This window comes from Ascaphus truei, unplaced genomic scaffold, assembly GCF_040206685.1.
Source record: "Ascaphus truei isolate aAscTru1 unplaced genomic scaffold, aAscTru1.hap1 HAP1_SCAFFOLD_418, whole genome shotgun sequence".
In the NCBI taxonomy this organism is placed as follows: Eukaryota; Metazoa; Chordata; class Amphibia; order Anura; family Ascaphidae; genus Ascaphus; species Ascaphus truei.
Window position 1 is genome coordinate 83,104 of NW_027456749.1, and position 16,602 is coordinate 99,705.

The 16,602-nt window shown below is 47.6% G+C and overlaps 1 protein-coding gene across 1 annotated transcript in view; it reads left to right on the forward strand.

The window, feature by feature from the left end:
- LOC142484010 (fibronectin type III domain-containing protein 4-like) overlaps positions 1-16,602 on the forward strand; it is a 134,470-nt gene that overhangs the window by 70,723 nt on the left and 47,145 nt on the right. The gene's annotated exons all lie outside the window — the stretch shown is intronic.

Below are 16,602 nucleotides of genomic sequence, written 5' to 3' on the forward strand. Positions count from 1 at the left end.
TGAAAGAAGGCCCAGGTGGGCGATGACGATCCACCTTGGTCTTTTGTTTGGCAACAGCAGATTGTAGGGATATGAGGATCCTTTTCCATGTGTTCTGTAGAGTCGTAACATGAGAGTCGGCTACAGGAACGCCAGAAGGGGGAGAAGAGAGAGGAAGACTACTGGCGTGGAAGCCGAAATTAATGAAAAAGGGAGACTCCTGGGTAGACTCATTTTTGAGAGAGTTGATTGCAAATTCGGCCCATGGTAATAGATCCACCCAGTTGTCCTGTGAGTCAGATACAAAACATCTAAGATATTGCTCTAGGGTTTGATTCATCCTTTCGGTTTGACCATTGGTCTGAGGATGGTATCCAGAAGAAAAAAGGAGGGAAATTCCGAGTCTCTGGGAAAACGCCCGCCAGAACTTAGAGATGAATTTAGACCCTCTGTCAGAGACAATATAAATGGGAACGCCATGTAATCTGAAAATTTCCTTGGAAAAAACATCGGCCAGAGTAGCAGAGTTAGGAAGGCCCTTGATGGGAATAAAGTGTGAATGTTTAGAGAATCTGCCTACTACGACCAGAATGTTGTTCATTCCTTTGGAATTGGGCAGTTCGACAATGAAATCCATCGAGATGTGTTTCCAGGGTTGTTCCGGAATAGGAAGAGGCAAGAGGAGGCCAGAAGGTTTGTGGTGGAGCGTCTTACTCTGGGCACATACAGGACAGGCACCAGTAAAGTCGAAAATGTCTTCGTTCATCTTCGGCCACCAAAATGTCCGTTTAATAAGATCCACTGTCCTTTTGAAGCCTGGATGACCGGCAGATCTAGAGGAATGACCGCAAAGTAGAACCTTGTGGCGAAACCGTGGAGCTGCGTATAAGCGCCCTTCTGGAACCCTGAACCTGCTGGGAATGTGAGCTTGAGCTTTGTTGATTTCGTCCAACACATCAAAATTGTTAGCGGAGATTATACATTTGGCAGGAAGGATAGGTTCCATGGTTTCATTAGCTTCAGTTTCCGTGGCGAACTGGCGAGAGAGAGCGTTTGCTTTGACATTTTTGGTACCAGGGATGTATGAAATGGTATAGTTAAAGCGGGAGAAGAAGAGAGACCACCGAGCTTGGCGGGATCCCAGTCGTCGGGCTCCCTCGATATACAGCATTTTTTTTGTGGTCGGTGAGAATAGCAACAGGTTCCTTGGTGCCTTCTAAAAGATGCCTCCATTCTTGGAGAGCTAATTTAATGGCAAAAAGTTCACGATTACCAACATCAGAATTCCTTTCGGCAGATGAAAATTTCCGCGAAAAAAAACCACAGGGATGGAGTTTTTCTTGGGGAGAAGACCTCTGGGAGAGAACTGCACCGGCTCCCACGTCCGAAGCGTCGACTTCCAAAGTGAAGGGAAGCGAGGTATCCGGATGACGTAGGATAGGTGCGGACACAAAAGCTTTCTTAAGCACCTCAAAAGAAAGAATGGCCTCCGGAGACCAGGAGTTGGTATCAGCGCCTTTCTTGGTCAAAGCGGGGATGGGAAGAGCAATAGAAGAATTTTTTTTGATGAATTTCCTGTAATAGTTGGCAAAGCCGAGAAAACGCTGCACAGCCTTGAGTGAATTAGGCAGCGGCCAGTCGAGAACAGCTTTTAGTTTTTCTGGATCCATAGAGAAACCTTGGCTGGAGATAATGTAGCCTAGGAAGGCAGTAGAGGTCTGGTGGAACAAACATTTCTCCATCTTGGCGTATAGGCGGTTAGAATGGAGCCTAGACAGCACCAGTTTGGTATGTTGAATGTGTTCCTCCAGGTTTTTAGAAAAAATGAGACTGTCATCCAGATATACTATGACAAATGTTCCCAACACATCTCAAAAGATGTCGTTCATGAACTCTTGAAAGACGGCAGGAGCATTGCATAACCCAAAGGGCATAACTAGATACTCATAATGTCCTGATCGTGTATTTAATGCTGTTTTCCACTCGTCCCCCTCCCTTATGCGAATGAGATTATAGGCCCCTCTTAAGTCGAGCTTGGAGAAGATAGAGGCCCCCTGGAGACGATCGAACAGTTCCGAGATTAAAGGAAGGGGATACCGATTCTTTACCGTGATCTTATTGAGTCCGCGGAAGTCAATGCACAGCCTAAGTGATCCATCCTTCTTCTTCACGAAGAAGAAGCCTGCCCCGGCAAGGTAGGTAGAGTTGCGGATGAATCCTTTTTCCAAATTTTCTTGAATGTAGGACGTCATGGCCTCAGTTTCAGGAATGGACAAAGGATACAATTTCGACTTTGGAAGGATGGTCCCAGGAATCAAATCGATAGGAAAATCGTACGGACGATGGGGAGGCAGAACCTCAGCTTGTACCTTGTTGAATCCATCCAAGTACTCATGATACACGGTTGGCAGGATCGATAGATTGGAAGGAACGGAATCCAGGCCGGCAAGCACTGCAACAGGAGAAGCCGCAGGAGAAGAGTCCGCGGAGGAAGGCCACTGGATGGGCAGGGTACCGGTCCAATCAATGCGCGGATTGTAGAGTTGAAGCCAAGGCAATCCTAAAATAAGTTGAACAGTAGGAGATTGAAAAATATTGAAAATTATTACCTCTTTATGACCGTCGGCCAAGGTCAGTGTGAGAGGAATAGACTCCCAAATGATAAATGCTGGCTGGAGCGGTCGGCCGTCGATGGCCTCGAGACCAATAGGGGCTTTTCTCCTGACCATAGCGATTTGATTCTCAGAGGCGAAGGTTTGGTCCAGGAAGTTACCACCAGATCCAGAATCAATGAAAGCTTTTACCTGCAGGAAAAGGTCAGGGCCCTCCAGAGTGGCAGGAAGCAAAAACTTATTTGGGAGATTTTCGGGGAGAGAGGGGCAAGGAGAGACAGTACCCAGTAGAAGCCCCTCTACCTTTACTGGGTGTTCCCGTTTCCCGGCTTCAGGGGACAATTCTGGAGACAATGTTCCGAAGAAGCACAGTAGAAGCAGAGTTTATTCAGACGGCGCCGCATTCTCTCCGCGGCCCGAAGTTGTTGGCTACCGATCTGCATCGGCTCCGGAGCCTCCAATGCCAGGAGAGGAGATGTGGATGACCTGTGAGAGACAACAGAGGAAGGAAGAGAGCGAGAACAGTGTCTCTCGTGCCGTCGCACCTGGGTACGCTGGTCCATGCGTACGCTCAAGGTAATCAACTCCTCCAGGGAAGAAGGCCGGGCATGAGTAGCAAGATCATCCTTCAAGGTGTCTGAGAGTCCGTGCCAGTATGCGGCGAGTGCCTCATCATTCCATTGGGTCTCTGCGGCAAGAGTACGGAACTCGATTGCGTACTTGGCAGCAGATCTTCGGGCCTGTGAAATATGGAAGAGAGAGAATGCGGCTGTCTCGCGCCGTGCAGGAGTATCAAATACTTGCTGAAATTCGCACCTGAACTGAGTATAATCTTGGGTTAGTTCGCTCTTACGTTCCCAGAGGGGAGAGGCCCAAGCGAGGGCGTCACCGGTAAGCAAGGTTAGATGTAAGCCACCTTAGAACGACCAGTGGGAAACAGGGAGGGGGACATCTCGAATTGCACCTCGCATTGGTTTAGGAAACTACGGCAGGCGAGGGGGTCCCCATCATAGCGACTAGGTGATGAAATACGGGATCCTGAGCTGGCATAGGTCGTGGCAACCGGGGGTGCTGGAGCCATAGGAGACTCCTGAAGGAAGAGTTTAGCCAATTGCTGGGAGACTGTGGACAGCTGATTGCTCACAAATTGTAAGGCCTCGAGTGAAAGACCTGTACCCACCTCAGGGGGGTCTGCGTTTGTTGGGCTCTGCATAATTTCACTCCTGTAATCCCGCAGACCTGGCAAGACCCCAATACTGAGGTGGGAACGGTATTACCACACACCCACAGCAGTGAGGACGAGCCCGGAGTGTGGTATGGCGTTGCTGGGCCTGTTGGAAGATTAGTTAGTGGTACTTGCAACGTCTTGATGGTAAAGCGTAAGAATAGTGGTGTCCGTGCGCCAGTGTCCAGGGATCCAGAAATCAGAGTAGTCAAGTTCGTAAACCAAGTCCAGGGGTTACAGAGGTCAGCAAGGTAGAGTTCGTAAGCAGGGTTCAAGGGCAACAGAGAGCAGAGTAGTCCAGGATGAGCAGAGGTCAAACCAGGGAAATCCAGAGATAAGCAGGAGCAGGAACAGACTGGAACACAGAGAGAGCAAAGCATAGGACTGCACACACAGGGATAACAGAAGCTATGCAGAGCAATGATAGAAAGGACAGACAGTGGTTATAAAGGAGGGAACACCAATAGGAGAGAGAGGAGGAGCAGAGGTAGAAGTGGGAGACACCAGGGATAGGTTAGGAGAAGAGGAGGAGACAGGGAAACCCTAAAGGAGATCGCCTGCAGGGCATGGGAGGAGGAATCAGGAGACTGGAAACCCCTAGAGAAGGAGCGTGTGCGCGCACCCTCTGTAATCTAAGAGTGTGCGCGCACAGGCTGCGTCACGCCGCGGGGGCACCTGCAGAGGGGAATGAAGGAACGGAGGGAACAGCCACTGGAGGTAAGGACATGGGTGCAGATACCGAGGGGGCCTGAGAGTGGGGAACGCTGCAGCAGGGGCTCGGGGACTGCGCGGGTGCGCGAGCCTTGCGGGGCGCGCGGCGTGGCATGGGACCGGCGTCAGAGGCTGCCGGAGAGGGACAGGTGTGGATAGAAGAAGGGACAAGCCTAGACGATCATAGAACCCTCGGTATATGATGGTGACTTGGGATCCGGTGTCTAGTAGAGCAGAAGAATAGATTCCATCCACTAAAACTCGGATCAGCGCTACCGGTCCCACTCGATTCCTATCTTCTATTGATTCGGCCCCTCCAGACGGGGTGGCGTCGGTATCGGCATCTGCTGGATACACCCCGCATACCATGGTCTGGGACGAGAACTTCGGGGGTGAAGGGCTCCGGGGTCGAGAAGCGCCCAGGCGGCAATCGTAGGATAAATGCCCCCTCTTCCCGCACTTGTAACAGGACATATCTCTGGGGATGGCCCGGCGATCAGGCGGAGGGGACGACCGTCCCGCGGAAGGCGATTTCTCGGGACCAGGCTGGTCCGAGTGCTCCTCTTTTTTCTCTGTACTTCCTCTGGATTTACGCAGCCGCTAACTTTTAGTCTCTGAGATGCGTTTCGTGTTCCTTCACCTGTTGCAGTAGCTGGATGAACGAAGGGGGGGGGGCCCGAGTGAGGTGATCACGAATCATGGTGGCTATTGGGTGAGAAGGACTTGATCCGCGGAGGTATTGCTTCCGGAGATACTCATTCATCTGGGAGGGTAGTACATATTTATAATGCAGCAGCGGGCCGAGAGATATTTGCACACGGTGTATATACACTGGCGACACACTTTATTCGAGCTCGGCTAGTCCCACGAATTCGGGTATACCCGGGTGTATTGAGGTTTGTGACTGTTTTCTGCCCGAGTGCATTGAGGTATTTTCAGGCAGGGATTGAAGCATTTTATTCCCGCTGGCTGCAATACTGCACAGTATATATATATATACTGCATTACAATTCATGAATTTATGCCATCTGGTAGACACGCGAAGCATTGCAGCCTATTAAATCCTAATCATTATCATTTAACAGATCAGCCGCCCATCAGCCAGGCATGAACCCAGGCTGGGAAGGCAAATGCAACGAGGCTTGTCAGAGGTGAGGAGCGGCGCATTCCAGGTATCTGCCAGGTACATACCGGGTATTTGCTCGAATAAAGTGTGTCGGTGCAGTAGGCTGATAGCTCTTCCCCATCCTTCTGGTTTACGGCATAATACTTGGCCCACAGGGCCCCGTCATCCTCCTTCGCACTATAGGCTTCGGCAAGGAATTCTATCATCAAGCGGGAGGTTAGATCGGGGTACTGTTCGTGGTGTATTCCTATCAGCGTGGCCGCCGGGGGTCGCAGACACTCCTTGAGCCGCTGGCGTTTTACTACATCTGTGCATGACCACTCTTCCATCACTCCCCGCGTGTGCTCCTTCCACGTCTCTACCCCATCTTCACCGGTAGGCACCGGGAGGGTCCCCGAGAAGGCTTTCAGCTTCCGGTAGTTCTGAGCGTGGGTGGCTAAGGTAAGCGCTTCGACTAGCGGCGGCAAACTGGGGGGGCTAGATAGCAGATCTATTTTGTCACTCAGTTTCTTTAGCAGGTTACTACTCACTCCCGCTTCCATAGATGCGCTGGATTCTGGGTTACTGGACACGGAGCGGTAGCTACCGACCTCACTCTCGGCATAGTGGATCAACGGGAGGGTGGGGTCGTCCTCCCCCAACGGGCATACGAAGGGGTTTCGAAGGGGGTAAACGAAAGGACTACCGCCGGGAGGTGCATCGGGCAAGACCAGGGATTGTGGAACGGCAGTTTCCCACGCCAACAGATTACGCCGACAGTCTACATGTAAAGTATTCCACTTGGAGTCGTGATCTATCATTACATCTACCAGACGAGCTTTGGCAAACCCCGGAAGTTGTCGCAAGGCCGTCTGTAAAGTGTCTAGGGGCAAGGCCATGGGCACTCGGGCCAGCGCTACGGTGCGACGAGTAGGCGTGCGTACTTGACGGGCCCAATCTCGTATCTCTTGACGGGTGGGCAAACCCATGATGATCACAATTTAGGTTCGAGGGGCACCCCAGGTCTAAAATCTCAGCAACGCCTCCAAATGTAACCCTGCTTCCTATCACTGGCAAGCGGTTACTCTGTGCTGTGTTACCTGTTGGCTCACAGGGCCCGAGCCTCTGCCACGGAGAGCCTGAGGTGCATACAATATATATATATATATATAAATGGGTTCGGTGCAGCGCCTCCACCTGCGACAGATCCCGCCAAAAGGGGAGTTAGTCTTCGCAGGACGTCTATACAAGAATTACTCTTACACGACCATGTCATAAAACCAATCTCGTTTACTGATAGATTAACCTTACGGTACATTACATGCCATGACATTCCGATAAGCTAGTACACATCATTTAACACGCCACGGAGGACGTCAACACTCTTGCGCCTCGGCGGACGCCAACAGTAACTTGCCCCTCGGCGGGCACCAACAACACTTGCGCCTCGGCGGACACAAACAACACTTTCCCAATCCCGCCACCGGGTGATCCCACCCCGTGTCCAGATACGCTAATCAGTTCTCCCGTTCCCACCGACCGTATGTAAGTGTATGGGTGACTGCGCAGCCACTATGTCTCAGGTGATTGAAAGGTCGAGTTGGTGCACTTGATGTAATACCTGCCGAGCATTCCGGTGCTCGGAACTGCTACGATTCTTCGAAAATAGTCTCTGAGGGCACCACGCTCTGGCCCTTGCTGGATCCGGGGTGCTTCTTCTCGAACTCTGGCCGCGCTACGGGGTCGGAGTCCGATCTCCTTCTAGACAGAATAGTCCCAAACAATACTACTTGTTGGGGGCAAAACCCTTACTAAGGGTGTCCCTAGCTCAGCTTGTCTCTACGGTGACTCAGGGCTAACTGGGCCGGGGGCACCTGGCTTACGCCTGGGAGTACAACCTCCCAGTGCAGTATCTCCGTCTCCTCGTCTCTCCACGAAGCTCTCACTCCACGTGCGCGCAACCTCCGCCTATATCTCTGGCAACTCCTCCTCCCATAGGCTAGAAACTCTCACCTGACCCTCCCCGCAGGGCTGCTAAACTCCCGCCAAATGCACTCTCCTCCTTCGCGGGCTTTGGCAACTACTCTTTCCAAGCGCAACCTCCCGTTCTATGGGGTGAATCAGGGGTCACAGCTATACTGGCATATACATGCTTATATTATAACAAATGATTTCCAGCTGATGTTTGATATACTTTAATGGGGTTTTGTTTGGCCCCGGCCGGTCATCACATTCAGTGGGATCTTTTGATTCCCTCTGTCTTTGTTTAGATCCTCCTTTGCCCTTTTTTCTTTGTCATCTGGGCATCGTTTTTAGAGGTTTTTGTACATTTAGCATATTTTTGGGATTTGAGCTTGACTGTGTTTTCCTCGTCTGGTATTGTTTTTATATGTATGTCATTTTTACTATGTTTCATGTGTTTTTTTGGTCCATGATTAATAAACCCTTTTGTACTTATATTCATATTTTTCCGTGATCAGAGTGCTTTCTTTGGGATTTCTGTCTTTTTTGTGTGTTTATATATATATATGTATATATGTAGACAGAAACAAACATATAAAGTAGCGCCAATTAGTGCAATGTGAATTATATATAATTAAAATGAAGTGAAAAGAGAAGTGTGATTATAAATATTATGTGATAATATAAAATTAAATTCTTAAACACACAATCAGTGAATATGTGTGATTAGTGACACATACAGAGGCGACCAACTTTATGCTAACTCGGCTAGCTCCGCGAATTTCAGATTATCCCGGTTATGTGCGGTTTTGTGTCGTTTTCGCCCGGGGTGAATTGCGTTATTTTCGCGGCTGTGATTTAAGCATTTTATTCCCGCTGTCTGCAATACTGCAATGCTGTGTAAAAACTCATGGAGGCGTTTTGTATTCTGGTTGGTACTTATATTTTTTTCACATGCTAAATTGTTCTGCTCCAGGCTTGAATTAGTTAATTGTTTAATTGTTCGGGATGGACTGTCAATTGTTTAGGGATGTAAATAATGAATGCTAATTGATTGTTGTTTACTTGATTGGTTAAAATAGTTTACTTGTTTGGAGGTATTTGTATTTTGCTTGCAATGATATTGTTAACATTCATTTGCAGAATGTATATGGTGCATAGATTTTATGCATCATATATACAATGTAAATGCAATGTATTGATTGGAATGTGAGGTTTTTCATTGGCATTTGATGATTTAGATTGTAAGATCAGTTAGGATTATTAAAGGAAATTCATTTTAATGTAGTGTGTCTGTATGGAGAAGTGTTATTTGTAGTACAGTATGGTTTTGATAACCCTTCTACATTTATTTGTATATTGGTTCATCGTGTGTGTATATACTGTGTATATATATATATATATATATATATATATATATATATATATCTGTGTATATATATACATATATATATATAGTTGCATGATGAAGCCACTGTAAAAATTCATGGGTGAAGGGTGGGTATCGGGCCAGTGTGGCTTAACCCCTTAATTACCTTTGCGGTTATTATCCGATAAGGTGTTTAAGGGGTTAATTGATATCTGAATGTACTTGCAATGTATTGGCTTTGTATTTGCTATGTATTTTGTGGACAAGACAAGGATGTTGCTGGCGACGGAGACTTCTTATTGATGAGGTCAGTAGTACTTTATTTATTTGAATATGCTAGTTAATGTTTTTAATAATGGGCAATTAATCTATTATCCATATCTGGATAATAGCTATTTTGCACATTATTGTACTGTAGGTGTTGGGGGGGGGGGGGGGGGTGTATGTATTGAATGTATAGGCCAGGTTTATTTTTTTTACATTCAGGGTTTGTTCCGTGGTTCTGCGTGGGACCTCTGGAGACCACCTGTGGGTCTCCTCAGGTATCTCACGGGTATCAGGCTGGTGGTTCCACGGGTGACACATGCGGGGATGAAGCGGTGGCCTCACATCTGTGGGGGCACCGCGGACCCGTAGTCTGCGGGGATGAAGCGGTGGCCTCACATCTGTGGGGGCACCGCTGACCCATAGGTGCGGGGATGAAGCTGTGTGGTCCCACTTCTGTGGGGTCACCGCGGACTGGTAGTGAGCACTCGTGAGTTCCCCAGACCCCCGAGGGAACCACCCGAGGCCCCGCAGACACCTGTGGGTCTGACCCGGGGCTCCCAGACATCCTTGGGCCTACCGTGGGGACCCAATTGTGGCCCACGGTGACCCAAGGAGACCACTTGGGGGCCATGGTGCTGGCGGGACCCACCAGCAGGCCTCCAGAACCTGTTTGAAAAGGGCTGCTGGTACCCTGTAGGTCTGTCAGGTGCCCCGCCAGCCCACCGGGGACTCGCGTGGGGCTGCGTTATGAACCCTGTTTGTAATAGGATAAATGTTGTATTTATGGGGGGGCACAGGGGGTGGGTAATGTATTTAATAAATATAATGATGTTTATTGTGGGTCACTGTATTGTTTTTATTGTGGGTACTGGGGGTGGGGGGAGGGGGTTCCCCAACGGTATGTGGGTAGGCCTCCCTTGTGGGTAGTGGGTGAGGGTGGTTAGGCCTCACGGGGTGGGGGGTTAGTGTGGGAGGGTATGTAGGCGTCCCGAGTGGTGGGTTAACCCCTTAATGACTGTAGCGGTTAATAACCGCTATGGTGATTAAGGGGTTAGGGGACATTACTTTGGATGTTTTAATTTTTGTGTCTGTTTTGCAGCAGCGGAGGGGCCTTGGGCAGGATGGGGGGGGTAACGGTATGTGGGTAGGCCTCCCTTGTGGGTAGTGGGTGAGGGTGGTTAGGCCTTACGGGTGGGTCATTGGCAGTGAGACGCTGCATTATAATGTATGGACATCGGGATCCCCCTCCCCACATTTACATAAACTGCACTCACAGGAACACAGGCAGGGAGATTTAACAGACACATTAGGGAGAGGGGGCTTTACACAGATTACACTCAAGGCAGGGAGATACAGGGGGTGTACTGTATGTTGTTTATTGCAATGTTTATTGGGGGCAAATGTCCCCAATAAACATGCTATTCTGCCTTAACCCTTCATTGCCTTAGCGGCTATCAGCTATGGTAATGAAGCAGCATTTCTGTATTTTAATAATATTGTGCAGGAGCAGGGGGTTCCCTGAGCTTTGATTTGTGGCTCAGGGAACCCCTTGCTCACTGTACAATATTATTAAAAATACATTCATGCCTATAGTATCATTGATGTGCATATACAATACGTGTATTATGTTAGGGGTTACAGGGGTTGTTGTTATTTTTATATATATATATATATACATGTAGAGGTATCAGTACCGTGTTAGCTGAGCTTCAATAATCAAAAAATAAATAGATGATACCGTTCTGTGGCTAACGAAATGCTTTTATTTGTGCGAGCTTTTGAGATACACTGATCTCTTCTTCCGGCGATGTTACAATGAATGAAGCAAGCAAAAGGTATACTTAAAAACAGTGTCTCTTGGAATGTTATCTGTGCTGGTCCTTCCCCCGATGTGGATGTGTTTTATGGCTAGAGGTGTCAAAAGGTTACTGAAAGCAAGTGAAGAAAGAGTGTGTATGTGTATCAGTGTGAATAAGAATGAATGGAGAGCCCACAGTATAAACAGTGCTCTACACAAGGTGTGTGTGGAGTGAGAGGGGATATAAATGGTGTGGGTGGGTGTGGAAATATGAGAGTTTGTAGCACAACTAAAAGTGTGTGTGGATACTATGTGGTCCCTATTGGTGTATAGGGATGGAAAAATAAGGAGTATTAGTATGTGTGAGAGACAGCTGTGTGTGCATACATATAGCACAGTATGTACAGACATGGCCTTTAGCGCTCATGGGAAGAGAGTTCGCTAGTGTCAGTAATGACTCATAAAATTTCGATCTCTGTTTAGGCCACTGCTAAGTGTCCTGAACAGTTGCATAAATTTGTATTCATGCAACCGTCTCTCTTTCGGGGTTTTAAGATTACCTTTGAGTATGGCAACCCTCAGATCGTTCATCTTATGGCCAGAGTCAGAGAAATGTTCGCCAACAGGACTGTCTCTTGTTCCGCATGTGATGCTGTGGCGATGCAGGTTCATTCTCTTGTTTAGCCCCTGTCCTGTCTCACCTATGTAGTAGCAGCCCCCTGGGCATTTCATGCACATGATGAGGTACACGACATTGCTGGAGGAACAGGTGAACCCTCCTCTGATTTTGTATTCCCGATTCTTGTGTGGTATTTGTATTGTGTCCGCTGTGTAGAGCATTGCGCAGGTTTTGCATCTTGGGTCCTGGCATGGTTTTGTCCCGCATTCAGTTGTACTGCTGAATACTTTACTCCTCACCATAATATTCTTGAGATTATGGGGTTGTCTGTATGATAATAAGGGTGCTTCAGGGAAGACCCATTGCAGTCTTGTATCTTCCTGGAGGATGGGTTGTAGTTTCCTGGCGATCTTGCATAGGGCTCCTAGGTGTGGGTTATATGTGACCACCAAAGGTACCCTGTCGCTTGTCTCCTTCTGTCTGTATTCAAGGAGATCACTTCTTGGTATTCTGGTGGCTTTGTGAATTTGCTGGTCTACAATTCTGTGGTTATATCCACGGTTTATAAAGTCTGATCTCAAGGCTTTAATCCGCTGGTCTCTGTCTGCTGTGTCGGAGCATATCCGGTTGTATCGTATGGCTTGACTGTAGATGGTTGCATGTTTGGTGTGTGTCGGGTGGAAGCTGTTGTCCCTCAAATAGCTGGCTCTGTCTGTAGGTTTGCGGTATACAGAAGTCTGTAGTTGGTTGTTCTTTATAGTAATGGTGGTGTCTAGAAAATGTACTTCATCCGGGGAATGGGTGAGTTTGAGGTTGATGGTCGGGTGGAAAGTATTGAAGTTGTAATAGAACTGTAGGAGGTCCTGTTCGCCAGAGGTCCAAATCAGGAGGATGTCATCGTATATATTTATTTATATTCATTTATTCATTTATTTAGATTTATTTATTTATTGTGGGGCTGCTGTGTGTGAATTTTTTTATTGTGGGTAGCGGGGGTAGGTGAAGGGGGTATTAGCCCCAATGGTGGTTGTTTAGGGCTTGCGGGGGGGTAGCGGGAGGGGTTAACCCCTTCATGACCGTAGCGGTATTAACTGCTACGGTCGTGAAGGGGTTAAGTGCACCCGCAACCCCCCCGCAAGTCCTAAACTCACACCAAGGGCCAAATACCCGCTTCACCCACCCCCGCTACCCACAATAAAGCGGGCACGGTGGGTTAACCCCTTCATTGCCTTAGCAGCTATCAGCTATGGCAATGAAGCAGCATTTCTGTATTTTAATAATATTGTGCAGGAGCAGGGGGTCCCCTGAGCTTTGATTTGTGGCTCAGGGAACCCCCTTCTCACTGTACAATATTATTAAAAATACATTCATGCTGCTTCGTTACCGTAGCACATAGCCGCAAAGGTAAGGAACGAGTGTTTATTGATATGGGTGTTTTATTCATACTGTACATGTGCAGGGGGTCTCCGGAGCAGAAACGTTTTAGTTTTAGGTCCGGGGACCCCCTGCTCCCCGAGATACAGGCCCCTTTAGGGGGTGCCGGTATCCCTCTGCTTTGTTTACATTCCGCGGTCACGTGATTGGGACCTTTAAATGCAGAGGGATACCGGCACCTCATAAAGGGGCCTGTATCTCGGGAAGCAGGGGGTCCCCGGACCTGAAACAAATGCGGTTCAGCTCCGGAGACCCCCTGCACATGTACACTATGAATAAAAATGTATTTTAAACAATTTATAACGTGCCGATGTTTGCGCAGGGAGAGCAGCGGTTCTCTCTCTGCTGCAAACACATCTCGCCCCCGCCGGCCTATAGTATCATTGATGTGCATATACAATACTGTATGTGTATGTTAGGGGTTTTAGGGGTTGTTGTTATACAGTATATACTGTATATATACAGTATATACTGCATTACAATTCATGAATTTCTGCCATCTGGCGGACACGCGAAGCATTGCAGCCTATTAAATCCTGAACCATTATCAATAAACGCATCAACCGCGCGTCAGTCGGGCATGACCCGTGGCTGAATACGCAAAATGAACGCGGCATGCTCCGGGTGAACAGCGTCACATTCCAGGAACAAGCCGGTGATAAACCGGTGATTTGTTAGAATAAAGGCTGCCGCAGCAGTAGATGCAATCAATACACAAATAACTAATACAATACTAAATAAAAGGAAATTGTATAGGACCAATCCTTAAGATAAAGTCCAGAAAAGTGTTGAATAGTTGTTTCCAGTTGGAGGGGGGGTTTCAAGGCTGCTCTCAATAGGATGAACCACATCCAGTTTGAACCTAGTGGAAAAAAAGACGAGAGAGCGCACGCCCCATAGCGTAAAAAGATAACATTTATTGAAAAGGAAAGGGAAGGAGGGAAGGGGGGGGGGGGAGGAATCGCGCTCACAAGAGTAAATAAAATGTAGGCATTTGTGAAAATCAATATCACCGCCAATCCAGTATGTCCACAGCAGTCCAGATGTGTTGTCCACAATAGCGGTCTTGCTCCGTAGATACAGGAGATGATTGATTGCTGAATGACAGGAAGCGACCCCTCGACGAACTCACGGTATACTGTATATAGGTATTTTTTGTGTTTTTTAGAGCTCACTGGGTATCTGTGTATTTATTAACTTTGTTCAGCTAGTCTCAGCTGTTTTGGAGGTCAGTGGCTCCTCCCTCCCAGGGTTTTAGCTCGCCCCTCCCCACTATCCAAGATAGCAGTTCTTTCTTTGACATGCAGCTAGTTGTGACAGATCCAATGCAATCATTCTTCTTCTAACTATAGAGGTAAATAAGAATTTTAATCAGTTAGTGTTAGGACCTGCAATATTTGGTCATGCCTTGAAGTGGCTGGCAGGCTTAAAATGCTTTGGACAAAGGGTTTAACTGAATGACCCTTTTTCAAGAGATATATAGGTATTTCACTGTATATTTTTGTCATATTGGATGTAGCTTTGGGATTCTTTGTTTTTTGTTGTATACATTTAGCCACGCCCAGTAGCACTCCAATTGACACTATGTGGTAATTTTGGGGGTTTATTAGGGCTTGCTGGGTATTTGTGTGTTTGCCCTTATTTTTTTGTGAGAATGGCAGCATATGTTTAAGCGATGCAGTGGGGATACTGTTGGCATGCAGGGTAGCATTTATATCGGTAGGTTTTCTGTAAAGATCACTGGACAGTTTACCGTAATTATCTAACTGTCGCCTGTTAGAGGCGCGCAGGTAGAGTGACTGATTCAGTCTCACTCACTGCGCGTCTCTTACAGACAGGTGCAGCCCGGTAGAATTCTCCCAGCGTGAGTCCCATTGAGATGCAGGGACCCCCGCTGTGTTAATCCAAAGGGCCATTACCGCCTGCTATGGATGGCACCGAGGTTGGTCAACGCTTTACACACTGTGCACCAGCACATGCTCTATGGCAACTAATACATACAAGATGCCGCATCTGTAGGCCATCGGATATGGATTTATTGGACGTGGCCATAGGATATGGATTTATTGGATGTGGCCATCGGACATGGATTTATTGGACGTGGCCATTGGACATGATTTATTGGACGTGGCCATCGGACATGATTTATTGGATGTAGGCCATCGGACATGGATTTATTGGACGTGGCCTTCGGACATGGATTTATTGGACGTGGCCATCAGATATGGATTTATTGGACGTGGCCATCGGACATGGATTTATTGGTCGTGGCCATCGGACATGAATTATTGGATGTAAGCCATCGGACATGGATTTATTGGACGTGGCCATCGGACATGGATTTATTGGACGTGGCCATCGGACATGGATTTATTGGATGTAGGCCATCGGACATGGATTTATTGGACGTGGCCATAAGACATGGATTTATTGGACGTGGACATCGGACATGGATTTATTGGACGTGGACATCGGACATGGATTTATTGGACGTGGCCATCGGACATGGATTTATTGGATGTAGGCCATCGGACATGGATTTATTGGACGTGGCCATAAGACATGGATTTATTGGACATGGCAATCGGACATGGATTTATTGGACGTGGACATCAGACATGGATTTATTGGACGTGGACATCGGACATGGATTTATTGGACGTGGACATCGGACATGGATTTATTGGACGTGGCAATCGGACATGGATTTACTGGACGTGGACATCGGACATGGATTTATTGGACGTGGACATCGGACATGGATTTATTGGACATGGACATCGGACATGGATTTATTGGACATGGACATCGGACATGGATTTATTGGACGTGGACATCGGACATGGATTTATTGGACGTGGACATCGGACATGGATTTATTGGACGTGGACAGCGGACATGGATTTATTGGACGTGGCAATCGGACATGGATTTATTGGACGTGGACATCGGACATGGATTTATTGGACGTGGCAATCGGACATGGATTTATTGGACGTGGCAATCGGACATGGATTTACTGGACGTGGACATCGGACATGGATTTATTGGACATGGCAATCGGACATGGATTTATTGGACGTGGACATCGGACATGGATTTATTGGACGTGGACATCGGACATGGATTTATTGGTGGTGGACATCGGACATGGATTTATTGGACGTGGACATCGGACATGGATTTATTGGACGTGGACATCGGACATGGATTTATTGGACGTGGACATCGGACATGGATTTATTGGACGTGGACATCGGACATGGATTTATTGGACGTGGACATCGGACATGGATTTATTGGACGTGGACATCGGACATGGGTTTTTTGGATGCAGGCCATCGGACATGGATTTATTTTTCTGGATTGTTTTTTTTGTTTATTTTGAATCCAGTAGTTGTGTACAGTGCTGGGGATTTATCTGCTACTCGACAGTATAAAATGTCTTCGAAGTAAGTGGATCCCGTGAGCCAGGGTATTATGGTTTTACATGTGTTATAATACTCAGAAATATTCTAGGT